Raw genomic sequence first — 10,144 nt, forward strand, 5'->3', positions numbered from 1 at the left:
GTGAAAGAATACAATGGGAAAAGGAGAGATTATTCCCAGTTGTGGAAATTCAGATGAAAGCCAGTGTTTCCACAGGTGACAAAAATATTCTATGGAGAGGGAATTCCCAATACTGGCAAGCAGTATCTGTTTCACTGGGATTTCTGGTATCCATGGCCTAGGGAGGTATCTGGTGCAGTGTCATCTATCCAAAATCAAAATAACACATTTCTAAGAGCACTTCATTTATTTTGGAAAACCGTTTTTCTGAGTTTTCAATTTCTTTCTCTGTAAAGTACAGCTTTTCTAATCTATATTCATGAGAAGTTCTATAAGTTTGAGTAACAAATGGAATAATGTAGAAAAAAGCACTTTGAAAATTACTATTCAAAATCGCCGGCTTTTTTTGTCAAGCTCTTCATGTGTATTTAAGATATTGATATAGATTTTTGAGTGAAAGTTCTTGAGAAATAGAAAATCTAAATGTATTGCTGATGCATCACTGCTCATTATGAGAACACCCCAATTCTAAGGAGACATCAGAGAATTGAGACTTGAAAGTCAGGAAGATATTTGCTCTCCTGTTTCAGGCCCCAGTTAGTTATAAAGAAAGAAGGATGCCCCTTAGATTATTTATTCTTTTTCCTTCAAAAAACTTAAATTCTCCAAAAGAAAAAGGACTTAAATGGCAGGTGTTATCTATTTCCTCCCCAGCCTGTGTGGGGGTAAGAGATGAAGCTAAGAAATTTTGCCATTTGATACTAAAAAAATAGTCAACGTACATTTTTAATAGCCAACTTATTTTGAACAGCACACTATTAAGCATTATTTGAAAGAATATTAGTGTAAACAAATCAGAATCCAAGGAGATTTAGGCTTTACGATGTTCAGGTCATTCTCTTGAACCATATAACTACACTTGTAGCACTATATTTTATGTTCTCACTTCCAGGACTCCTTAACTGCCTACAGTATTCTACATTTTAAAAGGCAAAATGATTTAAATTCCTCCTGTGTTTTCCTGTTAAAACCATGTCTTCCCTAAAAATCATAGACTATTCCAATGAGTGATTGATGAAGTTACCACTTTGATGACTAAATGGATTCCAGATAATTAAGAAAAAAAACTCATCATTTTCTCATCAGTAGTTTATTGGTAATCTCTTAAGAAGTAGTTTTCTACTATTAACAAAAAGTTGCAAACTGACAATAAAGTTTGAAATCTGTAAAAGATAACCAAAATGCAATATCAAATCACATTCAAAATGGAAGCATGAACATTATAAACTTATTCAAATTCAAACTTATCAAGGATATTTGTGAATTAAAAAAATCTCAAGTCCTAAAAATAGTGAAATGTGACTGACCAAAGGAAAGATCATTTGAGATTTTCTCTTTATTCACTCAAAGATGATCATATGATATACTCCCATTTTCAGTAGAATATATTGCAGTAGGCAAACTATTTAAATATTAACAAGTTTTCATCAAATATTAACTTTAAACACATTAGAGATCATTTAAATCTAAGGAATACAATAACTTAAAATAATACAGTTATAGTGGCATATAATTAGTGGCACTTTGTAATAAGCAATTTCACTTCACATTACATACTCTAAATGGGAACAGGTTTAGAAAGACATTAATAGAAAATGTGACAATTTGCCTGAAGAGTATAAACTGATTGATGTTTTGGAACTTTCCTCAGACCTCACTGAATGATGTTCTCATTCAGGCAACACTAAATGTACTAAAAAATTCAAATTCACTTTTACAATTTTCAAGAAAGATAAATGAAAGAAAGGTCAGCAACCATCGTGGCTTAGAATTTAGGTTAAAGGAAAATGTTACGTACTTGTCAATGTTGTTTGTAACCCTGAAGGAGACAAATGTGGGCATAATCACTGAAAATAAATGAGCAATGATAAATATTTCCTCTTAACATTATCTTCCACTTTACAGTTTTGTAGAGTTCATTTGCAAGCTTTTTCACAAAAACACAGGGCTTTCAAATCAACTACTCTAGGAAAAAATACAGCCATATTGCTGTTGATACTTTAAAATGCAAGCACAGGAGACAAGATACCTATTATAATCTCAAAGATATTTAGCCTCATGTTAACAAAATTAAATAGGATTAATACATTTCATGTAGCCTTACTTTTAGAAAGCTTCATCTGTAATAATAAAAGACCCCATCTCACTGCCTGAGCTTTGATTCTGCATTAATTAAATATTTATTTATTTCCTCTTTTATTCTTAACCTAGTTTCTAACCCAGAGCATTAGCTTCATGTTTTTCCTTCTGTAAACTTTAAACCAATGCTTCTAATTACAGTAGCCCGGATATATATGCTGAGTTATCCAAACCAACCTAAAACAATAGAGGTCCACCTGATCTTGCCTCATCATAAGTAGAAAATAGGTCAAAGCAAAAATTTTTTTGTAGGCGTACAAACATTTGGTTCTTAATTTCACTGACACTGAGTTTCTAGGAAATAAGTATTTTTCTCAGAATTGTCTGGAGATATGTGTGTGACTTGGGCATTGTGTTAACACAGTAAGAAAGAATGCTGGTTCACTGATCTTTTTGATCTGAGATATCTGCAAAGCTGAGTCATTGTGATATTACAAGGCTGAACTTACTTCTGAACTAAATAGGTTAAGCATTTCAAATACAGTACTTGTGGGGCGCCTGGGTGGCTTAGTCGGTTAAGCGTCCGACTTTCGCTTAGGTCATGATCTCGCGGTTCGTGGGTTCGAGCCCCGCGTCGGGCTCTGTGCTGACTGCCAGCTTGGAGCCTGGAGCCTGTTTCAGTCTGTGACTCCCTCTCTCTCTGACCCTCCCCTGCTCGCGCTGTCTCTCTCTCTCTCTCCTAGAAATAAATAAAACATAAAAAAAAAATTAAAATACAGTACTTGAATCTTCAAATTATTTAATGGAAAGTCAACAATACCATGACGCAAGGCAATGTGTAATTAGCAAACATATGTTTCCAAGATATGCTTAACATTTCAAGTTTATGTTCTCTAACATATAAAAATATATATAGGTCAACAGAATAAATATAATTCAAAATCCTGCAGAATTTATTTTCCCATTGATCATGAATGAAAGCCATTAAAGTATGGAGTGTATCTATATCAGTGAGCAGCTTTGGTCTTCTTCACTTCTGGATCAGAATTTAGGTTTTTTTTCTCATGTATATAACTCAGATGTCTCAATGGCTTCTTCACATTTGTAAGTCAATAAATTACCTCAAATAATGTGCAATTATTTTTTTCCAAAATTTGACTACTAGAATCCTCTCCTGGTTGACAGTTAGTTATATGTACTCTTCTCATCTAGTATATATGATATATATATATATCATATATATAGTATATATGATATATATATATATCTTGTATATATGATATACAAGCAACAAAAAGCATAGAACAATATTGGAGATCCAGTAGAAGTGTTTACCTTTACATTTATGTCAGTGTTAATTTTGGCATCTATAAACCCCAGCCCATAAAAACAACTTTCCTCTATCCTCCTGTATAATGTATCCTATATGCCATGGCAACTTAAAGCTGGTGCTTTGCATGAACATTTAAGTATCCTCTAGACTACATAGCCAATTTAAAAATCTTTGGTGATAGACCATGCTAGTCTTGGGACCGATTGCTCCTAATCTTGTTCCACTTCCCATGTTCCATTCTTTATGAGAAAGACTCACCTCTTCATACATTTCCCAGGACCACTGTCAGTTGGCTTCTGGCTGCGTTGGATGGTGGAGACACTGGTGGGATTTTTGGAGTGTAGTGAGAAGGGAAATGACAGGTTATTCTCACCTTCATCTTTGTTGGGCAGTATTTTCTGTTTAAGCTTATATCTCACCCACTGTATTTTCAGCTTTGAAAGAATGACTCTGGTCCCTATTAGTACCAACATTTAGTCCTCCAATTTAAGGGTGGCAGTAACTTCCCACTTTTGCTAATCTCTGGGTTAGGTCATAGTCTCTTTTAAGATTTCCCCAAATCTGTATTACCTTTGTAACTAATTTCCAGAATTAAATACCTTGTTATAAACATGTTAGGTGGTTTCTTTCATCCAGGTTAGACTCTGATATACCAATCTTATACATTGTCATAGTCCTATAAAATGTTGACATTGTTTTGATCTCATTTTATATATCAGAATATTGATATTTGGAGATATTAATCAGATTTCTTAAGTCATAATTGATGATAATTGATAGCAGAAATTGAATATGAATTCAGATTAGTCTGCCTCTTCAGCAGTGCCTTTAAAAACAGAACATGTGTTTTGTATGATGCTCTGTATATTTATTAGACAAATGTCTAAACGTTTCCTTACCGGAACAAAGCCTTTAATGATCATAATATACAGCTAAAAGCAGCTTGTATTCCTTTACTTTGTGAGAGGGCCTTCTGAGTGACACAGGGTAACCATGTTTTCAAACATAACAGGGTGCTGTTCTGTGCACTGGAGCAGTGAGACCAGAGAGGACACTATGTGATAATCTAGCCACGAGCTCTTGGTGGGCTGGCCCAGGGTGGCAATATTGGGGTGATGGTAAGTATTCAGATTCTGGATATATATTGAAACTAGAGCCATCAGAATTTTTGGATAGATTAAAAGTGTCATTAGAGAGAAGAAACTATTTCCATCATTTGAGATGAAGAAGATGTGAGAGGAACATATCTACAGGAGTGCCATAGGTAGTTTTACATATTTGAAGTTATATTTGTACAAGTGCATTATGTTATTATGAAACTAATAGCTTTCAGGTGATAGAAATGTGTCTATCATGTAAGCACCCTCATGTATGATCGTAATCTAAGGAATTCAGAGAGAAGTTAACCCAATTTATAGTAAGCCACTGAGACAGAAATAACATCACTTTGAAAAAGTCACATTCAAAAGAGGAGCAAATGATCAAGGATGCACAACAAGTCGTGGATAAAATTCCTAAAGAAAGAGTCAGTTCTGAGGTATGGGCCTTCCTCAGTGGGGGCAGCCCCATCCCCTGCTTGCCTCACAGACTCGAGAAAGCTTGACAAAACCTATGGTTCAATGCAAATGAGAGATTTACAGAGTTTATAATTAAGCATAACTTATTTTAGACACTCAGCCTAACTTGTGTGTACATGTCTATTTTCTGCTCATTGGCTGTTGATCTAGAAAGCAGATTTTTGCCATCTTTCTACCACTTGCCCCTTTGTTGTTTCAAGCCAAGTTCTCAAATAGACAGGCAATTCCTTAAATACTGAGGTGAGTTTGCCAAAGGGTTTAGTGTAAAAATGAGTTCATATATAGTACATGACAGTCTATAAAAATGAAACCGGAGCAAAAAGAAAAAAAATGGTACATAAAGAATACATTGCACATGGCAATCATAAATCCAAGTTTGGGGCTCGTATTCCAGACACAGCATTGCTGCTCAATGTGTAACTAAAGCTGCAGTTTCACTATGGGTCCTTTCTCAGAGACTTCACTTTCTAAATTAAAGATTTCATGTTTGCTGTCAGTCCAAAGGAAACTATTTTTACAAGTTTCCTCCTTTCATTTTGATGTTTAAGAGTGTTTCTAATAGTAATATTTTTAAGTTGTATTTGTACTTTGATATTTAAAGGTAAGCTTATACATAGAAGCAGATTGTACCAAAATTTTAGAGAAACCTAGGGACTTTTTTTTTCCTGTTTAATGAATCTTTGTATTTAGTATTAGGAATGGTTCATTCATTCACGAAAATAATTCTTTGCTTTTAGAAGTTTGAGAAATCAAAGCATAAAGTAAGTTATATTTCCCTTTAAGGGACTTTGTCTCCCATCTAGAACAAATAATAAATGCCACTAAAGGTAGAAATTATTTCCAGCTGTTTTTACAGTGTGGGAAATAAAATTCATCTGGAGGGTTGTTTCCACTGGAAGGCCAGATGATGGGTAGAGAATTTCTTTACACTATCATTTGAAAGGCCTCAGGCATACTTCATTTAATCCGTGGGCATTTAATTCCCTTAAAACACCAAACAGGGACTTCTATCTACAAGTTGATGACTGTTCATGTATCTCCCATCGGTTTAGGTATGCAACAATGACAGTTTACTACTCAGACACTGTTTTACACATTGTTTGCACTACAATGGCAAACACATTAACAGTGTGAACTGCCACAGCCTATACAAAAAAAAAAAAAAGGAAAACATGGTAAAAACTAGTTATAGTAATGCTTCTGGTAATGATCATGGTAACTTATCAAAGCCTAATAAATATTACTTTTCCTCAGTGAAATATACGTATAATAAAAAAGTTAAAAATATTTGCAGTTATCAAAAAAATAAAGGGAACAATCTAATGCTACAAACCTCAAAATATGACAAAGGAAAAAAAGTTAGATCTTTATGGCGTTGTTTCTAACTTCCTTCCCAGGCCCCCTTGCTTACAGACATAAGTGGCTAAGAAATGTGGTTAGAATATAAAATATGTCCCCAAAAGTTAGTTCAGAGAGGAAACTAAACAGGTCTCAGAAGAAAGTCAAGGGGAAACTAAACAAAATATTTCAGTACAAAGAGAAAATGAGGGCAAATTTCTCTAAATATCATTCAAGTAAAATGATGTATGAAATATACAAAAACACTAGAATAAAAAAATAATTATTCAGTCTAGAAAAAATGAAAGCAAAGGAATAAAAGATATGTTTGACTGCTATTGTTAGAATATGTGGGGGCACCTGGGTGGCTCAGTCAGTTAAGCATCCTACTTCCACTCATGTCATGATCTCATGGTTTGTGAGTTTGAGCCCCATGTCAGGCTCTGTGCTTTGCTGACAGCTCAGAGCCTGGAGCCTGCTTCGAATTCTGTCTCCCTCTCTCTCTGCCCCTCCTCTGCTTGTGCGCTCAATCTCTCTCAAAAAAAAAAAAAAAAAAAAAAAAAAAAAAAAACAACAAACAAAAAAAACATTAAAAAGAAAATTTAGAATATGTGCCTTTCTTGCTGAAGGGAAACTCTCTGACCCTGGATACTTATGTTTTCCACTTTTGTCTGCAATGAACTTGAAAGCTGTGTGTTGAAGACCTAGAGTCCTCATTAACCCCAGACTATGAATACCCATATGGATTGCCACCCACCAACCTGGGACATCCACCCTGAGCCGTTAGGTAAATGGGAAATAAAAAGTCTCTCTAGTTTGAGCAATTGTATTTTGGGGTTTCTTTATTATTAAATCTAGTGTAACCCTAATTGACGCAAATGAAAATTTTGATCTTGGTATAAAGGAGAGCATGGCATATAGAACAAGTAGATAAGAACATGCAATCAGTTAAGAAACAAAAGACACAAAACATTAGAGTTTAAAAAATAAAATAAGGGGTCTCTGGTGGCTCATTCAGTTAAGCATGAGACTCGAATTTGGCTCAGGTCTTGATCTCATACTGCTTGAAACTGAGCCCCACATCGGGTTCTGCAATGAGAGTGGAGTCTGCTTGAGACTCTTCTCTCTCTCTCTCTCCCCACCTCTGCCTCTCCCCTCTCACACCCTCATGCTCTATCTAAAAAAAAGAGAAGAAAAAAATGTGATTTTAAAAATTACAAAGCTAAAAAAAAATAGGTGGAGTGCCAAAAACATAAAGAAGAAAAAAACAAAGAAGAAGAAAAGGAAAAAAAAAAGATGTGAAAAAGATTCAGGAATGGAGGAACTGTACAGAAAAAAAATGAAAAAAAAAATCTGATGCGGAAATAAATCCTGAAATAATCACAGTGAGAAAAGATCATAGCTGTACAATTCAGATAGTACTTTATTAAGAAAGTTTATGTTCCTGAAACAGAGAACTCAACAAATAGAATCAGAAATTACTCAATAATGCAGTTCAGGAAAAAATGACTGAAATGAAGGAAGGAATGATCTACAGGCCGAGTGGCATGCCACTTTCCAGGAAAAGCTTTCCATGTACAGCTAACAATGACTCATATCCTAATTATATTATTAAATACCCAGCATGAAGAAACGATTTTCAGTCATCCTGGAAGATAAATGAAGACCTTTACAGGAAGAAAAAAAATGACTTGAGACTTCCTTTCATAACATTCAACTTTAGAAAAAGTCCATGTGAACAAATTTCTGAGAGAAACTAAAAGGGGCCCAAGATTCCTTGGACACTGACCTGTTATTACTCAGTTACAAAAGTGAGAGATTTTATCAAACATGAAACTACTCAGGTAATACAATACCTACTGTCCCTCTGCGAAAAATAAATTCCTGAACACCAGACCCAGTCAATCAACAAATGAACCAAACTATAAAATTAACGAAGATGCTAACAAAGGGAACCAAAAATAAGCATTGTTATGTTTACAAAGTGGAGATGAATGCCATACCGTAACAATAAAATATAACGTAAGTTGTACAACTTTATGAGAAAGAAGAAAGTGTGAATATTATGATGTATTATGATGTATTTCTACTTTATTAGGCTGTCAGAAGTAGGAACAAAAAGATGAAAAGACAAAGCACACAAATTAGATAAACAGCCAGGGTTCACTTATCCAAAGAATGTCAAGGTCAGCAAAATCAGAGTGACAGAGAGGAGAACTCAACATATTCTGGAGCCAATGGAAAGACAAACTTCTGCACCCACAAATCTTCACAAAGGTTGCCAATAATAATTTTCTAATTGTGTGTGAGTCACTTCAGACATTTTCAGTCCCCCTCTTAGCCCTGCCTTGTATACACTAGCTTATATGCCTAAGCCTGGAATAGTGTTCATTCAAGCTTGTTGATATGTGCCAGCATCATCTCCTCCGTACCAAGTGCTTCTCACCAATTTTAGAATTTACATAATACAAAATACTGTAACAAGGTGACGTTTCATATATGCAGTATCAACCTAGATTCTATTTATCACCCGCTACAGGTTTACACAGCCTAATGTAAGTACATTCCTTGACTTAGGGCTTAGAACCAGAACAAGGATCAGTTACCCAGATATTTTACGTAGTCATGGTTATATGTCTATTGATAAGTTCTATCTTGCAGCTAATTACCTCACCATTTATTTTATATTTTGAAAAAAATTTTAATGTTTTATTTATTTCTAAGAGACAGTATGAGCAGGGGAGGGTCAGAGAGAGAGGGAGATATAGAATCCGAAGCAGTCTCCAGGCCCTGAGCTTGCCATCAGCACAGATCCCAGTGCGGGGCTGGAACCCACCAACCAAACCATGAGATCATGACCTGAGCCGAAGTCAGTCGCTTAACCGACTGAGCCACCCAGGCACCCTTACCTCTCACCATTTATAACCAGAATAAATCAATACTGTAAAAAATTGAAAAATGTAGATTAAAAAAAGCATACCAATTCAACCCATAATGGGTTTCATAAATTCTTGACCTTAGCTTGATCTTTTGCAAATAACTTTTTCTATGACAAAGAAACATTTTTCTGAAGATCATCAGATTGTTTTTTTTCTATTTCTTTCCCTTTGTTTAATTCAAATAAATGGAATGTTTATTAATAACAGTTTGTGTATTTTCATCCCATTTTAATAAAATAACTTGAATGTTCACTCTATCTACTATTTAATCCTTAAGCCTGCATAGCATGTGGAAGTATATGAAATGGCATCACCTAATGTTAATGGTGACTGTGAATGTTGTAGCAATGAGGTCCAAGCTGTCTCACAAGTTAGAGAATTTATTAGTGTATGACTCAGATTCATGTACTTTTACTACTATGTAATTAGTCATCATGCCTCCTTATGGCTCCCCTTGGCTGTAACATTTTCTCAGGCTTGTTTTTGATGGTCTTGAGAGTTTTGAGGTGTACTCATCAGAAATTTTGCAGATTATTCTTCAGTTGGTATTTGTCAGATGTTTATCTCCTGGTTAGACTGAGGTTACATGTTTTCTGTGGTGAGGATCACAGAGGTAATGGGGTGTTTCTGGAGATCACATCAAGAATTCATATCCTCTACCACCTCACGCCAGTTAGAGTGGCTAAAATGAGCAAATCAGAGAACTCTAGATGCTGGCGAGGATGTGGAGAAACGGGCACCCTCCTGCACTGTTGGTGGGAATGTAAACTGGTACAGCCCCTCTGGAAAACAGTGTGGAGGTTCCTCAGGAAACTAACAATAGAACTCCCTTATGACCC

At 35.2% G+C, this 10,144-nt stretch overlaps 1 long non-coding RNA gene across 1 annotated transcript in view; it reads right to left on the reverse strand.

Moving 5' to 3' along the window:
• Nucleotides 1–3,715: 3,715 nt before the first annotated feature.
• Nucleotides 3,716–10,144, reverse strand: part of LOC120220536 — a 29,439-nt gene continuing 23,010 nt past the window's right edge. The window contains exon 3 of the long non-coding RNA XR_005525605.1: nt 3,716–3,772. This is a non-coding gene — a long non-coding RNA (uncharacterized LOC120220536). The remainder of the gene's footprint in view (nt 3,773–10,144) is intronic.

The sequence above is a fragment of the Hyaena hyaena genome, unplaced genomic scaffold (genome assembly GCF_003009895.1).
Source record: "Hyaena hyaena isolate Hyena2069 unplaced genomic scaffold, ASM300989v1 scaffold_706, whole genome shotgun sequence".
In the NCBI taxonomy this organism is placed as follows: domain Eukaryota; kingdom Metazoa; phylum Chordata; class Mammalia; order Carnivora; family Hyaenidae; genus Hyaena; species Hyaena hyaena.